This window comes from Channa argus, unplaced genomic scaffold, assembly GCF_033026475.1.
Source record: "Channa argus isolate prfri unplaced genomic scaffold, Channa argus male v1.0 Contig104, whole genome shotgun sequence".
Taxonomy (NCBI): Eukaryota; Metazoa; Chordata; class Actinopteri; order Anabantiformes; family Channidae; genus Channa; species Channa argus.
In genome coordinates, this window is record NW_027125323.1 from 24,658 (window position 1) to 44,294 (window position 19,637).

General features: G+C 41.8%; 16 pseudogenes; all 16 read right to left on the bottom strand.

Moving 5' to 3' along the window:
• Nucleotides 1-1,042: 1,042 nt before the first annotated feature.
• On the bottom strand, nt 1,043-1,161 carry LOC137121303 (5S ribosomal RNA; annotated as a pseudogene).
• A 1,843-nt stretch (nt 1,162-3,004) lies between these two features.
• On the bottom strand, nt 3,005-3,123 carry LOC137121265 (5S ribosomal RNA; annotated as a pseudogene).
• An 856-nt stretch (nt 3,124-3,979) lies between these two features.
• LOC137121257 (5S ribosomal RNA) lies at nt 3,980-4,098 on the bottom strand (annotated as a pseudogene).
• Nucleotides 4,099-4,965: 867 nt separating this feature from the next.
• Nucleotides 4,966-5,084, bottom strand: LOC137121276 (5S ribosomal RNA; annotated as a pseudogene).
• Nucleotides 5,085-6,917: 1,833 nt separating this feature from the next.
• On the bottom strand, nt 6,918-7,036 carry LOC137121295 (5S ribosomal RNA; annotated as a pseudogene).
• Nucleotides 7,037-7,893: 857 nt separating this feature from the next.
• Nucleotides 7,894-8,012, bottom strand: LOC137121304 (5S ribosomal RNA; annotated as a pseudogene).
• An 867-nt stretch (nt 8,013-8,879) lies between these two features.
• LOC137121266 (5S ribosomal RNA) lies at nt 8,880-8,998 on the bottom strand (annotated as a pseudogene).
• Nucleotides 8,999-9,855: 857 nt separating this feature from the next.
• On the bottom strand, nt 9,856-9,974 carry LOC137121305 (5S ribosomal RNA; annotated as a pseudogene).
• An 857-nt stretch (nt 9,975-10,831) lies between these two features.
• LOC137121287 (5S ribosomal RNA) lies at nt 10,832-10,960 on the bottom strand (annotated as a pseudogene).
• An 856-nt stretch (nt 10,961-11,816) lies between these two features.
• Nucleotides 11,817-11,935, bottom strand: LOC137121258 (5S ribosomal RNA; annotated as a pseudogene).
• An 867-nt stretch (nt 11,936-12,802) lies between these two features.
• LOC137121277 (5S ribosomal RNA) lies at nt 12,803-12,921 on the bottom strand (annotated as a pseudogene).
• Nucleotides 12,922-13,778: 857 nt separating this feature from the next.
• LOC137121259 (5S ribosomal RNA) lies at nt 13,779-13,897 on the bottom strand (annotated as a pseudogene).
• Nucleotides 13,898-14,764: 867 nt separating this feature from the next.
• On the bottom strand, nt 14,765-14,883 carry LOC137121279 (5S ribosomal RNA; annotated as a pseudogene).
• Nucleotides 14,884-16,716: 1,833 nt separating this feature from the next.
• Nucleotides 16,717-16,835, bottom strand: LOC137121296 (5S ribosomal RNA; annotated as a pseudogene).
• Nucleotides 16,836-17,692: 857 nt separating this feature from the next.
• Nucleotides 17,693-17,811, bottom strand: LOC137121306 (5S ribosomal RNA; annotated as a pseudogene).
• An 857-nt stretch (nt 17,812-18,668) lies between these two features.
• On the bottom strand, nt 18,669-18,787 carry LOC137121288 (5S ribosomal RNA; annotated as a pseudogene).
• Between the last annotated feature and the right edge of the window lie 850 nt (nt 18,788-19,637).

Sequence of the window (19,637 nt, forward strand, 5' to 3'; positions counted from 1 at the left end):
AGAACAATTTCTATGAATAAATAGGAAGTAACACCAGCTTGTGCTGCCCGTAAACTCAAGCAAAGAAGATTACAGCTTGTGGTATTCCCAGGCGGTCTTCCTACCAAGTACTAACAAGGCCCGGCCCTATTTGGCTGCCGAGATCGGACGGGATCGGGCGCTTAGAGAGCAGTGTGGCCGTAAGCTGCATTTGACATCATCAACAGCTCTTAAAAACGCTGGAGAAGCAGAATGCATGACACTTGCTAAGAAGAAGATAAATGTGGCAAAGTACAAAGTACTATAATTGTACAGGTCTGTTACGCCCCTGTCTAGGGGGTCAGGGTGCAACATACAAAGATAAATTAGCATGTTCCCTCTCCGATCCCCAAACCAAAATCCAGGATCGAGATGTTCCAACAGAATGATATTTATTTTAAACGAAAGAAAGTGTCAAACAAAACATGACACTACAACTCAGGGCGAACCAAGGCCAACATAATAAACAAAATAAGCCATTTCCCACAGAAAGTGCTAGCTAGCCTGATAGAAATAAACAAACCAAAAGACAGTCGCTAACCCTAACTCCCTAATGTGAAAACAGTCCAAAGAAAATGGCAGTTCACCCCTACAGATTTAATACTATTTACAAAATATACAATTTATAAACAAAACCACGGCACAAAACCTAACAATTCAAAAATGCTAAATAAGGTTTGGAAACCAAGAACAGCAAACAGGTGCTGATGCCAGAAAAAGCCTCGCTAGCTGTTGGGAACCGTACTTTTAAAACTCCAGGAAGTGTAGGATGGACCAATCAGCTTCCTGTACTGCCCCCCAATCCGGCCAATCAGGCAGGGCACCTATAAGAACAAGAAAATAAAAACAACACATATGGCCAGGACCGTAACATGGTCTACTAGTAATGAAGCACGATGGTTGGCAAACCAATAAAGTAGCAAAACAGCAATGAAAGAACAAAATTTGATGAAAATATAGAACAATTTCTATGAATAAATAGGCAGTAACACCAGCTTGTGCTGCCCGTAAACCCAAGCAAAGAAGCTTACAGCACGTGGTATTCCCAGGCGTTCTTCCTACCAAGTACTAACAAGGCCCGGCCCTATTTGGCTGCCGAGATCGGACGGGATCGGGCGCTTAGAGAGCAGTGTGGCCGTAAGCTGCATTTGACATCATCAACAGCTCTTAAAAACACTGGAGAAGCAGAATGCATGACACTTGCTAAGAAGAAGATAAATGTGGCAAAGTACAAAGTACTATAACTGTACTGGTCTGTTACGCCCCTGTCCAGGGGGTCAGGGTGCAACATACAAAGATAAATTAGCATGTTCCCTCTCCGATCCCCAAACCAAAATCCAGGATCGAGATGTTCCAACAGAATGATATTTATTTTAAACGAAAGAAAGTGTCAAACAAAACATGACACTACAACTCAGGGCGAACCAAGGCCAACATAATAAACAAAATAAGCCATTTCCCACAGAAAGTGCTAGCTAGCCTGATAGAAATAAACAAACCAAAAGACAGTCGCTAACCCTAACTCCCTAATGTGAAAACAGTCCAAAGAAAATGGCAGTTCACCCCTACAGATTTAATACTATTTACAAAATATACAATTTATAAACAAAACCACGGCACAAAATCTAACAATTCAAAAATGCTAAATAAGGTTTGGAAACCAAGAACAGCAAACAGGCGCTGATGCCAGAAAGAGCCTCGCTAGCTGTTGGGAACCGTACTTTTAAAACTCCAGGAAGTGTAGGATGGACCAATCAGCTTCCTGTACTGCCCCCCAATCCGGCCAATCAGGCAGGGCACCTATAAGAACAAGAAAATAAAAACAACACATATGGCCAGGACCGTAACATGGTCTACTAGTAATGAAGCACGATGGTTGACAAACCAATAAAGTTGCAAAACAGCAATGAAAGAACAAAATTTGATGAAAATATAGAACAATTTCTATGAATAAATAGGAAGTAACACCAGCTTGTGCTGCCCGTAAACTCAAGCAAAGAAGATTACAGCTTGTGGTATTCCCAGGCGGTCTTCCTACCAAGTACTAACAAGGCCCGGCCCTATTTGGCTGCCGAGATCGGACGGGATCGGGCGCTTAGAGAGCAGTGTGGCCGTAAGCTGCATTTGACATCATCAACAGCTCTTAAAAACGCTGGAGAAGCAGAATGCATGACACTTGCTAAGAAGAAGATAAATGTGGCAAAGTACAAAGTACTATAATTGTACAGGTCTGTTACGCCCCTGTCTAGGGGGTCAGGGTGCAACATACAAAGATAAATTAGCATGTTCCCTCTCCGATCCCCAAACCAAAATCCAGGATCGAGATGTTCCAACAGAATGATATTTATTTTAAACGAAAGAAAGTGTCAAACAAAACATGACACTACAACTCAGGGCGAACCAAGGCCAACATAATAAACAAAATAAGCCATTTCCCACAGAAAGTGCTAGCTAGCCTGATAGAAATAAACAAACCAAAAGACAGTCGCTAACCCTAACTCCCTAATGTGAAAACAAGAGAAAACAATCAAAAGAAAATGGCAGTCCACCCCTACAGATTTAATACTATTTACAAAATATACAATTTATAAACAAAACCACGGCACAAAACCTAACAATTCAAAAATGCTAAATAAGGTTTGGAAAGCAAGTACAGCAAACAGGTGCTGCTGCCAGAAAGAGCCTCGCTAGCTGATGGGAACCGTACTTTTAAAACTCCAGGAAGTGTAGGATGGACCAATCAGCTTCCTGTACTTCCCCCAAATCCGGCCAATCAGGCAGGGCACCTATAAGAACAAGAAAATAAAAACAACACATATGGCCAGGACGGTAACATGGTCTATTAGTAATGAAGCACGATGGTTGACAAACCAATAAAGTAGCAAAACAGCAATGAAAGAACAAAATTTGATGAAAATATAGAACAATTTCTATGAATAAATAGGCAGTAACACCAGCTTGTGCTGCCCGTAAACCCAAGCAAAAAAGCTTACAGCACCTGGTATTCCCAGGCGGTCTTCCTACCAAGTACTAACCAGGCCCGGCCCTATTTGGCTGCCGAGATCGGACGAGATCGGGCGCTTAGAGAGCGGTGTGGCCGTAAACTGCACTTGACATCATCAACAGCTCTTAAGAACGCTAGAGAAGCAGAATGCATGACACTTGCTAAGAAGAAGATAAATGTGGCAAAGTACAAAGTACTATGACTGTACTGGTCTGTTACGCCCCTGTCTAGGGGGTCAGGCTGAAACATACAAAGATAAATTAGCATGTTCCCTCTCCGATCCCCAAACCAAAATCCAGGATTGAGATGTTCCAACAGAATGATATTTATTTTAAACGAAAGAAAGTGTCAAACAAAACATGACAGTACAACTCAGGGCGAACCAAGGCCAACATAATAAACAAAATAAGCCATTTCCCACAGAAAGTGCTAGCTAGCCTGATAGAAATAAACAAACCAAAAGACAGTCGCTAACCCTAACTCCCTAATGTGAAAACAGTCCAAAGAAAATGGCAGTTCACCCCTACAGATTTAATACTATTTACAAAATATATAATTTATAAACAAAACCACGGCACAAAACCTAACAATTCAAAAATGCTAAATAAGGTTTGGAAACCAAGAACAGCAAACAGGTGCTGCTGCCAGAAAGAGCCTCGCTAGCTGTTGGGAACCGTACTTTTAAAACTCCAGGAAGTGTAGGATGGACCAATCAGCTTCCTGTACTGCCCCCCAATCCGGCCAATCAGGCAGGGCACCTATAAGAACAACAAAATAAAACAACACATATGGCCAGGACCGTAACATGGTCTACTAGTAATGAAGCACGATGGTTGACAAACCAACAAAGTTGCAAAACAGCAATGAAAGAACAAAATTTGATGAAAATATAGAACAATTTCTATGAATAAATAGGCAGTAACACCAGCTTGTGCTGCCCGTAAACCCAAGCAAAAAAGCTTACAGCACCTGGTATTCCCAGGCGGTCTTCCTGCCAAGTACTAACCAGGCCCAGCTCTATTTGGCTGCCGAGATCGGACGAGATCGGGCGCTTAGAGAGCGGTGTGGCCGTAAACTGCATTTGACATCATCAACAGCTCTTAAAAACGCTGGAGAAGCAGAATGCATGACACTTGCTAAGAAGAAGATAAATGTGGCAAAGTACAAAGTACTATAACTGTACTGGTCTGTTACGCCCCTGTCCAGGGGGTCAGGGTGCAACATACAAAGATAAATTAGCATGTTCCCTCTCCGATCCCCAAACCAAAATCCAAGATCGAGATGTTCCAACAGAATGATATTTATTTTAAACGAAAGAAAGTGTCAAACAAAACATGACACTACAACTCAGGGCGAACCAAGGCCAACATAATAAACAAAATAAGCCATTTCCCACAGAAAGTGCTAGCTAGCCTGATAGAAATAAACAAACCAAAAGACAGTCGCTAACCCTAACTCCCTAATGTGAAAACAAGAGAAAACAATCAAAAGAAAATGGCTGTTCACCCCTACAGATTTAATACTATTTACAAAATATACAATTTATAAACAAAACCACGGCACAAAACCTAACAATTCAAAAATGCTAAATAAGGTTTGGAAACCAAGAACAGCAAACAGGCGCTGATGCCAAAAAGAGCCTCGCTAGCTGTTGGGAACCGTACTTTTAAAACTCCAGGAAGTGTAGGATGGACCAATCAGCTTCCTGTACTGCCCCCCAATCCGGCCAATCAGGCAGGGCACCTATAAGAACAATAAAATAAAAACAACACATATGGCCAGGACCGTAACATGGTCTACTAGTAATGAAGCACGATGGTTGACAAACCAATAAAGTTGCAAAACAGCAATGAAAGAACAAAATTTGATGAAAATATAGAACAATTTCTATGAATAAATAGGCAGTAACACCAGCTTGTGCTGCCCGTAAACCCAAGCAAAAAAGCTTACAGCACGTGGTATTCCCAGGCGGTCTTCCTACCAAGTACTAACCAGGCCCCGCCCTATTTGGCTGCCGAGATCGGACGGGATCGGGCGCTTAGAGAGCAGTGTGGCCGTAAGCTGCATTTGACATCATCAACAGCTCTTAAAAACGCTGGAGAAGCAGAATGCATGACACTTGCTAAGAAGAAGATAAATGTGGCAAAGTACAAAGTACTATAACTGTACTGGTCTGTTACGCCCCTGTCTAGGGGGTCAGGGTGCAACATACAAAGATAAATTAGCATGTTCCCTCTCCGATCCCCAAACCAAAATCCAGGATCGAGATGTTCCAACAGAATGATATTTATTTTAAACGAAAGAAAGTGTCAAACAAAACATGACACTACAACTCAGGGCGAACCAAGGCCAACATAATAAACAAAATAAGCCATTTCCCATAGAAAGTGCTAGCTAGCCTGATAGAAATAAACAAACCAAAAGACAGTCGCTAACCCTAACTCCCTAATGTGAAAACAATCCAAAGAAAATGGCTGTTCACCCCTACAGATTTAATACTATTTACAAAATATACAATTTATAAACAAAACCACGGCACAAAACCTAACAATTCAAAAATGCTAAATAAGGTTTGGAAACCAAGAACAGCAAACAGGTGCTGATGCCAGAAAGAGCCTCGCTAGCTGTTGGGAACCGTACTTTAAAAATTCCAGGAAGTGTAGGATGGACCAATCAGCTTCCTGTACTGCCCCCCAATCCGGCCAATCAGGCAGGGCACCTATAAGAACAAGAAAATAAAAACAACACATATGGCCAGGACGGTAACATGGTCTATTAGTAATGAAGCACGATGGTTGACAAACCAATAAAGTAGCAAAACAGCAATGAAAGAACAAAATTTGATGAAAATATAGAACAATTTCTATGAATAAATAGGCAGTAACACCAGCTTGTGCTGCCCGTAAACCCAAGCAAAAAAGCTTACAGCACCTGGTATTCCCAGGCGGTCTTCCTACCAAGTACTAACCAGGCCCGGCCCTATTTGGCTGACTAAATCGGGCGAGATCAGGCGCTAAGAGAGCAGTGTGGCAGTAAGCTGCATTTGACATCATCAACAGCTCTTAAAAACGCTGGAGAAGCAGAATGCATGACACTTGCTAAGAAGAAGATAAATGTGGCAAAGTACAAAGTACTATAACTGTACTGGTCTGTTACGCCCCTGTCTAGGGGGTCAGGGTGCAACATACAAAGATAAATTAGCATGTTCCCTCTCCGATCCCCAAACCAAAATCCAGGATCGAGATGTTCCAACAGAATGATATTTATTTTAAACGAAAGAAAGTGTCAAACAAAATATGACACTACAACTCAGGGCGAACCAAGGCCAACATAATAAACAAAATAAGCCATTTCCCACAGAAAGTGCTAGCTAGCCTGATAGAAATAAACAAACCAAAAGACAGTCGCTAACCCTAACTCCCTAATGTGAAAACAGTCCAAAGAAAATGGCAGTTCACCCCTACAGATTTAATACTATTTACAAAATATACAATTTATAAACAAAACCACGGCACAAAACCTAACAATTCAAAAATGCTAAATAAGGTTTGGAAACCAAGAACAGCAAATAGGTGCTGCTGCCAGAAAAAGCCTCGCTAGCTGTTGGGAACCGTACTTTTAAAACTCCAGCAAGTGTAGGATGGACCAATCAGCTTCCTGTACTGCCCCCCAATCCGGCCAATCAGGCAGGGCACCTATAAGAACAAGAAAATAAAAACAACACATATGGCCAAGACCGTAACATGGTCTATTAGTAATGAAGCACGATGGTTGGCAAACCAATAAAGTAGCAAAACAGCAATGAAAGAACAAAATTTGATGAAAATATAGAACAATTTCTATGAATAAATAGGCAGTAACACCAGCTTGTGCTGCCCGTAAACCCAAGCAAAGAAGCTTACAGCACGTGGTATTCCCAGGCGGTCTTCCTACCAAGTACTAACAAGGCCCGGCCCTATTTGGCTGCCGAGATCGGACGGGATCGGGCGCTTAGAGAGCAGTGTGGCCGTAAGCTGCATTTGACATCATCAACAGCTCTTAAAAACGCTGGAGAAGCAGAATGCATGACACTTGCTAAGAAGAAGATAAATGTGGCAAAGTACAAAGTACTATAACTGTACTGGTCTGTTACGCCCCTGTCTAGGGGGTCAGGGTGCAACATACAAAGATAAATTGGCATGTTCCCTCTCCGATCCCCAAACCAAAATCCAGGATCGAGATGTTCCAACAGAATGATATTTATTTTAAACGAAAGAAAGTGTCAAACAAAACATGACACTACAACTCAGGGCGAACCAAGGCCAACATAATAAACAAAATAAGCCATTTCCCACAGAAAGTGCTAGCTAGCCTGATAGAAATAAACAAACCAAAAGACAGTCGCTAACCCTAACTCCCTAATGTGAAAACAGTCCAAAGAAAATGGCAGTTCACCCCTACAGATTTAATACTATTTACAAAATATACAATTTATAAACAAAACCACGGCACAAAACCTAACAATTCAAAAATGCTAAATAAGGTTTGGAAACCAAGAACAGCAAACAGGTGCTGATGCCAGAAAGAGCATCGCTAGCTGTTGGGAACCGTACTTTTAAAACTCCAGGAAGTGTAGGATGGACCAATCAGCTTCCTGTACTGCCCCCCAATCCGGCCAATCAGGCAGGGCACCTATAAGAACAAGAAAATAAAAACAACACATATGGCCAGGACCGTAACATGGTCTACTAGTAATGAAGCACGATGGTAGGCAAACCAATAAAGTAGCAAAACAGCAATGAAAGAACAAAATTTGATGAAAATATAGAACAATTTCTATGAATAAATAGGCAGTAACACCAGCTTGTGCTGCCCGTAAACCCAAGCAAAGAAGCTTACAGCACGTGGTATTCCCAGGCGTTCTTCCTACCAAGTACTAACAAGGCCCGGCCCTATTTGGCTGCCGAGATCGGACGGGATCGGGCGCTTAGAGAGCAGTGTGGCCGTAAGCTGCATTTGACATCATCAACAGCTCTTAAAAACGCTGGAGAAGCAGAATGCATGACACTTGCTAAGAAGAAGATAAATGTGGCAAAGTACAAAGTACTATAATTGTACAGGTCTGTTACGCCCCTGTCTAGGGGGTCAGGGTGCAACATACAAAGATAAATTAGCATGTTCCCTCTCCGATCCCCAAACCAAAATCCAGGATCGAGATGTTCCAACAGAATGATATTTATTTTAAACGAAAGAAAGTGTCAAACAAAACATGACACTACAACTCAGGGCGAACCAAGGCCAACATAATAAACAAAATAAGCCATTTCCCACAGAAAGTGCTAGCTAGCCTGATAGAAATAAACAAACCAAAAGACAGTCGCTAACCCTAACTCCCTAATGTGAAAACAAGAGAAAACAATCAAAAGAAAATGGCAGTCCACCCCTACAGATTTAATACTATTTACAAAATATACAATTTATAAACAAAACCACGGCACAAAACCTAACAATTCAAAAATGCTAAATAAGGTTTGGAAAGCAAGTACAGCAAACAGGTGCTGCTGCCAGAAAGAGCCTCGCTAGCTGATGGGAACCGTACTTTTAAAACTCCAGGAAGTGTAGGATGGACCAATCAGCTTCCTGTACTTCCCCCAAATCCGGCCAATCAGGCAGGGCACCTATAAGAACAAGAAAATAAAAACAACACATATGGCCAGGACGGTAACATGGTCTATTAGTAATGAAGCACGATGGTTGACAAACCAATAAAGTAGCAAAACAGCAATGAAAGAACAAAATTTGATGAAAATATAGAACAATTTCTATGAATAAATAGGCAGTAACACCAGCTTGTGCTGCCCGTAAACCCAAGCAAAAAAGCTTACAGCACCTGGTATTCCCAGGCGGTCTTCCTACCAAGTACTAACCAGGCCCGGCCCTATTTGGCTGCCGAGATCGGACGAGATCGGGCGCTTAGAGAGCGGTGTGGCCGTAAACTGCACTTGACATCATCAACAGCTCTTAAGAACGCTAGAGAAGCAGAATGCATGACACTTGCTAAGAAGAAGATAAATGTGGCAAAGTACAAAGTACTATGACTGTACTGGTCTGTTACGCCCCTGTCTAGGGGGTCAGGCTGAAACATACAAAGATAAATTAGCATGTTCCCTCTCCGATCCCCAAACCAAAATCCAGGATTGAGATGTTCCAACAGAATGATATTTATTTTAAACGAAAGAAAGTGTCAAACAAAACATGACACTACAACTCAGGGCGAACCAAGGCCAACATAATAAACAAAATAAGCCATTTCCCACAGAAAGTGCTAGCTAGCCTGATAGAAATAAACAAACCAAAAGACAGTCGCTAACCCTAACTCCCTAATGTGAAAACAGTCCAAAGAAAATGGCAGTTCACCCCTACAGATTTAATACTATTTACAAAATATACAATTTATAAACAAAACCACGGCACAAAACCTAACAATTCAAAAATGCTAAATAAGGTTTGGAAACCAAGAACAGCAAACAGGTGCTGATGCCAGAAAAAGCCTCGCTAGCTGTTGGGAACCGTACTTTTAAAACTCCAGGAAGTGTAGGATGGACCAATCAGCTTCCTGTACTGCCCCCCAATCCGGCCAATCAGGCAGGGCACCTATAAGAACAAGAAAATAAAAACAACACATATGGCCAGGACCGTAACATGGTCTACTAGTAATGAAGCACGATGGTTGGCAAACCAATAAAGTAGCAAAACAGCAATGAAAGAACAAAATTTGATGAAAATATAGAACAATTTCTATGAATAAATAGGCAGTAACACCAGCTTGTGCTGCCCGTAAACCCAAGCAAAGAAGCTTACAGCACGTGGTATTCCCAGGCGTTCTTCCTACCAAGTACTAACAAGGCCCGGCCCTATTTGGCTGCCGAGATCGGACGGGATCGGGCGCTTAGAGAGCAGTGTGGCCGTAAGCTGCATTTGACATCATCAACAGCTCTTAAAAACACTGGAGAAGCAGAATGCATGACACTTGCTAAGAAGAAGATAAATGTGGCAAAGTACAAAGTACTATAACTGTACTGGTCTGTTACGCCCCTGTCTAGGGGGTCAGGGTGCAACATACAAAGATAAATTAGCATGTTCCCTCTCCGATCCCCAAACCAAAATCCAGGATCGAGATGTTCCAACAGAATGATATTTATTTTAAACGAAAGAAAGTGTCAAACAAAACATGACACTACAACTCAGGGCGAACCAAGGCCAACATAATAAACAAAATAAGCCATTTCCCACAGAAAGTGCTAGCTAGCCTGATAGAAATAAACAAACCAAAAGACAGTCGCTAACCCTAACTCCCTAATGTGAAAACAGTCCAAAGAAAATGGCAGTTCACCCCTACAGATTTAATACTATTTACAAAATATACAATTTATAAACAAAACCACGGCACAAAATCTAACAATTCAAAAATGCTAAATAAGGTTTGGAAACCAAGAACAGCAAACAGGTGCTGATGCCAGAAAGAGCCTCGCTAGCTGTTGGGAACCGTACTTTTAAAACTCCAGGAAGTGTAGGATGGACCAATCAGCTTCCTGTACTGCCCCCCAATCCGGCCAATCAGGCAGGGCACCTATAAGAACAAGAAAATAAAAACAACACATATGGCCAGGACCGTAACATGGTCTACTAGTAATGAAGCACGATGGTTGGCAAACCAATAAAGTAGCAAAACAGCAATGAAAGAACAAAATTTGATGAAAATATAAAACAATTTCTATGAATAAATAGGCAGTAACACCAGCTTGTGCTGCCCGTAAACCCAAGCAAAAAAGCTTACAGCACCTGGTATTCCCAGGCGGTCTTCCTACCAAGTACTAACCAGGCCCGGCCCTATTTGGCTGCCGAGATCGGACGAGATCGGGCGAGATCGGGCGCTTAGAGAGCGGTGTGGCCGTAAGCTGCATTTGACATCATCAACAGCTCTTAAAAACGCTAGAGAAGCAGAATGCATGACACTTGCTAAGAAGAAGATAAATGTGGCAAAGTACAAAGTACTATGACTGTACTGGTCTGTTACGCCCCTGTCTAGGGGGTCAGGCTGAAACATACAAAGATAAATTAGCATGTTCCCTCTCCGATCCCCAAACCAAAATCCAGGATTGAGATGTTCCAACAGAATGATATTTATTTTAAACGAAAGAAAGTGTCAAACAAAACATGACACTACAACTCAGGGCGAACCAAGGCCAACATAATAAACAAAATAAGCCATTTCCCACAGAAAGTGCTAGCTAGCCTGATAGAAATAAACAAACCAAAAGACAGTCGCTAACCCTAACTCCCTAATGTGAAAACAGTCCAAAGAAAATGGCAGTTCACCCCTACAGATTTAATACTATTTACAAAATATACAATTTATAAACAAAACCACGGCACAAAACCTAACAATTCAAAAATGCTAAATAAGGTTTGGAAACCAAGAACAGCAAACAGGTGCTGCTGCCAGAAAGAGCCTCGCTAGCTGTTGGGAACCGTACTTTTAAAACTCCAGGAAGTGTAGGATGGACCAATCAGCTTCCTGTACTGCCCCCCAATCCGGCCAATCAGGCAGGGCACCTATAAGAACAACAAAATAAAACAACACATATGGCCAGGACCGTAACATGGTCTACTAGTAATGAAGCACGATGGTTGACAAACCAACAAAGTTGCAAAACAGCAATGAAAGAACAAAATTTGATGAAAATATAGAACAATTTCTATGAATAAATAGGCAGTAACACCAGCTTGTGCTGCCCGTAAACCCAAGCAAAAAAGCTTACAGCACCTGGTATTCCCAGGCGGTCTTCCTGCCAAGTACTAACCAGGCCCAGCTCTATTTGGCTGCCGAGATCGGACGAGATCGGGCGCTTAGAGAGCGGTGTGGCCGTAAACTGCATTTGACATCATCAACAGCTCTTAAAAACGCTGGAGAAGCAGAATGCATGACACTTGCTAAGAAGAAGATAAATGTGGCAAAGTACAAAGTACTATAACTGTACTGGTCTGTTACGCCCCTGTCCAGGGGGTCAGGGTGCAACATACAAAGATAAATTAGCATGTTCCCTCTCCGATCCCCAAACCAAAATCCAAGATCGAGATGTTCCAACAGAATGATATTTATTTTAAACGAAAGAAAGTGTCAAACAAAACATGACACTACAACTCAGGGCGAACCAAGGCCAACATAATAAACAAAATAAGCCATTTCCCACAGAAAGTGCTAGCTAGCCTGATAGAAATAAACAAACCAAAAGACAGTCGCTAACCCTAACTCCCTAATGTGAAAACAAGAGAAAACAATCAAAAGAAAATGGCTGTTCACCCCTACAGATTTAATACTATTTACAAAATATACAATTTATAAACAAAACCACGGCACAAAACCTAACAATTCAAAAATGCTAAATAAGGTTTGGAAACCAAGAACAGCAAACAGGCGCTGATGCCAAAAAGAGCCTCGCTAGCTGTTGGGAACCGTACTTTTAAAACTCCAGGAAGTGTAGGATGGACCAATCAGCTTCCTGTACTGCCCCCCAATCCGGCCAATCAGGCAGGGCACCTATAAGAACAAGAAAATAAAAACAACACATATGGCCAGGACCGTAACATGGTCTACTAGTAATGAAGCACGATGGTTGACAAACCAATAAAGTTGCAAAACAGCAATGAAAGAACAAAATTTGATGAAAATATAGAACAATTTCTATGAATAAATAGGCAGTAACACCAGCTTGTGCTGCCCGTAAACCCAAGCAAAAAAGCTTACAGCACGTGGTATTCCCAGGCGGTCTTCCTACCAAGTACTAACCAGGCCCCGCCCTATTTGGCTGCCGAGATCGGACGGGATCGGGCGCTTAGAGAGCAGTGTGGCCGTAAGCTGCATTTGACATCATCAACAGCTCTTAAAAACGCTGGAGAAGCAGAATGCATGACACTTGCTAAGAAGAAGATAAATGTGGCAAAGTACAAAGTACTATAACTGTACTGGTCTGTTACGCCCCTGTCTAGGGGGTCAGGGTGCAACATACAAAGATAAATTAGCATGTTCCCTCTCCGATCCCCAAACCAAAATCCAGGATCGAGATGTTCCAACAGAATGATATTTATTTTAAACGAAAGAAAGTGTCAAACAAAACATGACACTACAACTCAGGGCGAACCAAGGCCAACATAATAAACAAAATAAGCCATTTCCCATAGAAAGTGCTAGCTAGCCTGATAGAAATAAACAAACCAAAAGACAGTCGCTAACCCTAACTCCCTAATATGAAAACAATCCAAAGAAAATGGCTGTTCACCCCTACAGATTTAATACTATTTACAAAATATACAATTTATAAACAAAACCACGGCACAAAACCTAACAATTCAAAAATGCTAAATAAGGTTTGGAAACCAAGAACAGCAAACAGGTGCTGATGCCAGAAAGAGCCTCGCTAGCTGTTGGGAACCGTACTTTAAAAATTCCAGGAAGTGTAGGATGGACCAATCAGCTTCCTGTACTGCCCCCCAATCCGGCCAATCAGGCAGGGCACCTATAAGAACAAGAAAATAAAAACAACACATATGGCCAGGACGGTAACATGGTCTATTAGTAATGAAGCACGATGGTTGACAAACCAATAAAGTAGCAAAACAGCAATGAAAGAACAAAATTTGATGAAAATATAGAACAATTTCTATGAATAAATAGGCAGTAACACCAGCTTGTGCTCCCCGTAAACCCAAGCAAAAAAGCTTACAGCACCTGGTATTCCCAGGCGGTCTTCCTGCCAAGTACTAACCAGGCCCAGCTCTATTTGGCTGCCGAGATCGGACGAGATCGGGCGCTTAGAGAGCGGTGTGGCCGTAAACTGCATTTGACATCATCAACAGCTCTTAAAAACGCTGGAGAAGCAGAATGCATGACACTTGCTAAGAAGAAGATAAATGTGGCAAAGTACAAAGTACTATAACTGTACTGGTCTGTTACGCCCCTGTCCAGGGGGTCAGGGTGCAACATACAAAGATAAATTAGCATGTTCCCTCTCCGATCCCCAAACCAAAATCCAAGATCGAGATGTTCCAACAGAATGATATTTATTTTAAACGAAAGAAAGTGTCAAACAAAACATGACACTACAACTCAGGGCGAACCAAGGCCAACATAATAAACAAAATAAGCCATTTCCCACAGAAAGTGCTAGCTAGCCTGATAGAAATAAACAAACCAAAAGACAGTCGCTAACCCTAACTCCCTAATGTGAAAACAAGAGAAAACAATCAAAAGAAAATGGCTGTTCACCCCTACAGATTTAATACTATTTACAAAATATACAATTTATAAACAAAACCACGGCACAAAACCTAACAATTCAAAAATGCTAAATAAGGTTTGGAAACCAAGAACAGCAAACAGGCGCTGATGCCAAAAAGAGCCTCGCTAGCTGTTGGGAACCGTACTTTTAAAACTCCAGGAAGTGTAGGATGGACCAATCAGCTTCCTGTACTGCCCCCCAATCCGGCCAATCAGGCAGGGCACCTATAAGAACAAGAAAATAAAAACAACACATATGGCCAGGACCGTAACATGGTCTACTAGTAATGAAGCACGATGGTTGACAAACCAATAAAGTTGCAAAACAGCAATGAAAGAACAAAATTTGATGAAAATATAGAACAATTTCTATGAATAAATAGGCAGTAACACCAGCTTGTGCTGCCCGTAAACCCAAGCAAAAAAGCTTACAGCACGTGGTATTCCCAGGCGGTCTTCCTACCAAGTACTAACCAGGCCCCGCCCTATTTGGCTGCCGAGATCGGACGGGATCGGGCGCTTAGAGAGCAGTGTGGCCGTAAGCTGCATTTGACATCATCAACAGCTCTTAAAAACGCTGGAGAAGCAGAATGCATGACACTTGCTAAGAAGAAGATAAATGTGGCAAAGTACAAAGTACTATAACTGTACTGGTCTGTTACGCCCCTGTCTAGGGGGTCAGGGTGCAACATACAAAGATAAATTAGCATGTTCCCTCTCCGATCCCCAAACCAAAATCCAGGATCGAGATGTTCCAACAGAATGATATTTATTTTAAACGAAAGAAAGTGTCAAACAAAACATGACACTACAACTCAGGGCGAACCAAGGCCAACATAATAAACAAAATAAGCCATTTCCCATAGAAAGTGCTAGCTAGCCTGATAGAAATAAACAAACCAAAAGACAGTCGCTAACCCTAACTCCCTAATATGAAAACAATCCAAAGAAAATGGCTGTTCACCCCTACAGATTTAATACTATTTACAAAATATACAATTTATAAACAAAACCACGGCACAAAACCTAACAATTCAAAAATGCTAAATAAGGTTTGGAAACCAAGAACAGCAAACAGGTGCTGATGCCAGAAAGAGCCTCGCTAGCTGTTGGGAACCGTACTTTAAAAATTCCAGGAAGTGTAGGATGGACCAATCAGCTTCCTGTACTGCCCCCCAATCCGGCCAATCAGGCAGGGCACCTATAAGAACAAGAAAATAAAAACAACACATATGGCCAGGACGGTAACATGGTCTATTAGTAATGAAGCACGATGGTTGACAAACCAATAAAGTAGCAAAACAGCAATGAAAGAACAAAATTTGATGAAAATATAGAACAATTTCTATGAATAAATAGGCAGTAACACCAGCTTGTGCTGCCCGTAAACCCAAGCAAAAAAGCTTACAGCACCTGGTATTCCCAGGCGGTCTTCCTACCAAGTACTAACCAGGCCCGGCCCTATTTGGCTGACTAAATCGGGCGAGATCAGGCGCTAAGAGAGCAGTGTGGCAGTAAGCTGCATTTGACATCATCAACAGCTCTTAAAAACGCTGGAGAAGCAGAATGCATGACACTTGCTAAGAAGAAGATAAATGTGGCAAAGTACAAAGTACTATAACTGTACTGGTCTGTTACGCCCCTGTCTAGGGGGTCAGGGTGCAACATACAAAGATAAATTAGCATGTTCCCTCTCCGATCCCCAAACCAAAATCCAGGATCGAGATGTTCCAACAGAATGATATTTATTTTAAACGAAAGAAAGTGTCAAACAAAATATGACACTACAACTCAGGGCGAACCAAGGCCAACATAATAAACAAAATAAGCCATTTCCCACAGAAAGTGCTAGCTAGCCTGATAGAAATAAACAAACCAAAAGACAGTCGCTAACCCTAACTCCCTAATGTGAAAACAGTCCAAAGAAAATGGCAGTTCACCCCTACAGATTTAATACTATTTACAAAATATACAATTTATAAACAAAACCACGGCACAAAACCTAACAATTCAAAAATGCTAAATAAGGTTTGGAAACCAAGAACAGCAAATAGGTGCTGCTGCCAGAAAAAGCCTCGCTAGCTGTTGGGAACCGTACTTTTAAAACTCCAGCAAGTGTAGGATGGACCAATCAGCTTCCTGTACTGCCCCCCAATCCGGCCAATCAGGCAGGGCACCTATAAGAACAAGAAAATAAAAACAACACATATGGCCAAGACCGTAACATGGTCTATTAGTAATGAAGCACGATGGTTGGCAAACCAATAAAGTAGCAAAACAGCAATGAAAGAACAAAATTTGATGAAAATATAGAACAATTTCTATGAATAAATAGGCAGTAACACCAGCTTGTGCTGCCCGTAAACCCAAGCAAAGAAGCTTACAGCACGTGGTATTCCCAGGCGGTCTTCCTACCAAGTACTAACAAGGCCCGGCCCTATTTGGCTGCCGAGATCGGACGGGATCGGGCGCTTAGAGAGCAGTGTGGCCGTAAGCTGCATTTGACATCATCAACAGCTCTTAAAAACGCTGGAGAAGCAGAATGCATGACACTTGCTAAGAAGAAGATAAATGTGGCAAAGTACAAAGTACTATAACTGTACTGGTCTGTTACGCCCCTGTCTAGGGGGTCAGGGTGCAACATACAAAGATAAATTGGCATGTTCCCTCTCCGATCCCCAAACCAAAATCCAGGATCGAGATGTTCCAACAGAATGATATTTATTTTAAACGAAAGAAAGTGTCAAACAAAACATGACACTACAACTCAGGGCGAACCAAGGCCAACATAATAAACAAAATAAGCCATTTCCCACAGAAAGTGCTAGCTAGCCTGATAGAAATAAACAAACCAAAAGACAGTCGCTAACCCTAACTCCCTAATGTGAAAACAGTCCAAAGAAAATGGCAGTTCACCCCTACAGATTTAATACTATTTACAAAATATACAATTTATAAACAAAACCACGGCACAAAACCTAACAATTCAAAAATGCTAAATAAGGTTTGGAAACCAAGAACAGCAAACAGGTGCTGATGCCAGAAAGAGCATCGCTAGCTGTTGGGAACCGTACTTTTAAAACTCCAGGAAGTGTAGGATGGACCAATCAGCTTCCTGTACTGCCCCCCAATCCGGCCAATCAGGCAGGGCACCTATAAGAACAAGAAAATAAAAACAACACATATGGCCAGGACCGTAACATGGTCTACTAGTAATGAAGCACGATGGTAGGCAAACCAATAAAGTAGCAAAACAGCAATGAAAGAACAAAATTTGATGAAAATATAGAACAATTTCTATGAATAAATAGGCAGTAACACCAGCTTGTGCTGCCCGTAAACCCAAGCAAAGAAGCTTACAGCACGTGGTATTCCCAGGCGTTCTTCCTACCAAGTACTAACAAGGCCCGGCCCTATTTGGCTGCCGAGATCGGACGGGATCGGGCGCTTAGAGAGCAGTGTGGCCGTAAGCTGCATTTGACATCATCAACAGCTCTTAAAAACGCTGGAGAAGCAGAATGCATGACACTTGCTAAGAAGAAGATAAATGTGGCAAAGTACAAAGTACTATAACTGTACTGGTCTGTTACGCCCCTGTCTAGGGGGTCAGGGTGCAACATACAAAGATAAATTAGCATGTTCCCTCTCCGATCCCCAAACCAAAATCCAGGATCGAGATGTTCCAACAGAATGATATTTATTTTAAACGAAAGAAAGTGTCAAACAAAACATGACACTACAACTCAGGGCGAACCAAGGCCAACATAATAAACAAAATAAGCCATTTCCCACAGAAAGTGCTAGCTAGCCTGATAGAAATAAACAAACCAAAAGACAGTCGCTAACCCTAACTCGATAATGTGAAAACAGTCCAAAGAAAATGGCAGTTCACCCCTACAGATTTAATACTATTTACAAAATATACAATTTATAAACAAAACCACGGCACAAAACCTAACAATTCAAAAATGCTAAATAAGGTTTGGAAACCAAGAACAGCAAACAGGTGCTGATGCCAGAAAGAGCCTCGCTAGCTGTTGGGAACCGTACTTTTAAAACTCCAGGAAGTGTAGGATGGACCAATCAGCTTCCTGTACTGCCCCCCAATCCGGCCAATCAGGCAGGGCACCTATAAGAACAAGAAAATAAAAACAACACATATGGCCAGGACCGTAACATGGTCTACTAGTAATGAAGCACGATGGTTGGCAAACCAATAAAGTAGCAAAACAGCAATGAAAGAACAAAATTTGATGAAAATATAGAACAATTTCTATGAATAAATAGGCAGTAACACCAGCTTGTGCTGCCCGTAAACCCAAGCAAAGAAGCTTACAGCACGTGGTATTCCCAGGCGGTCTTCCTACCAAGTACTAACAAGGCCCGGCCCTACTTGGCTGCCGAGATCGGACGGGATCGGGCGCTTAGAGAGCAGTGTGGCCGTAAGCTGCATTTGACATCATCAACAGCTCTTAAAAACGCTGGAGAAGCAGAATGCATGACACTTGCTAAGAAGAAGATAAATGTGGCAAAGTACAAAGTACTATAACTGTACTGGTCTGTTACGCCCCTGTCTAGGGGGTCAGGGTGCAACATACAAAGATAAATTAGCATGTTCCCTCTCCGATCCCCAAACCAAAATCCAGGATCGAGATGTTCCAACAGAATGATATTTATTTTAAACGAAAGAAAGTGTCAAACAAAACATGACACTACAACTCAGGGCGAACCAAGGCCAACATAATAAACAAAATAAGCCATTTCCCACAGAAAGTGCTAGCTAGCCTGATAGAAAAAAACAAACCAAAAGACAGTCGCTAACCCTAACTCCCTAATGTGAAAACAGTCCAAAGAAAATGGCAGTTCACCCCTACAGATTTAATACTATTTACAAAATATACAATTTATAAACAAAACCACGGCACAAAATCTAACAATTCAAAAATGCTAAATAAGGTTTGGAAACCAAGAACAGCAAACAGGTGCTGATGCCAGAAAGAGCCTCGCTAGCTGTTGGGAACCGTACTTTTAAAACTCCAGGAAGTGTAGGATGGACCAATCAGCTTCCTGTACTGCCCCCCAATCCGGCCAATCAGGCAGGGCACCTATAAGAACAAGAAAATAAAAACAACACATATGGCCAGGACCGTAACATGGTCTACTAGTAATGAAGCACGATGGTTGGCAAACCAATAAAGTAGCAAAACAGCAATGAAAGAACAAAATTTGATGAAAATATAGAACAATTTCTATGAATAAATAGGCAGTAACACCAGCTTGTGCTGCCCGTAAACCCAA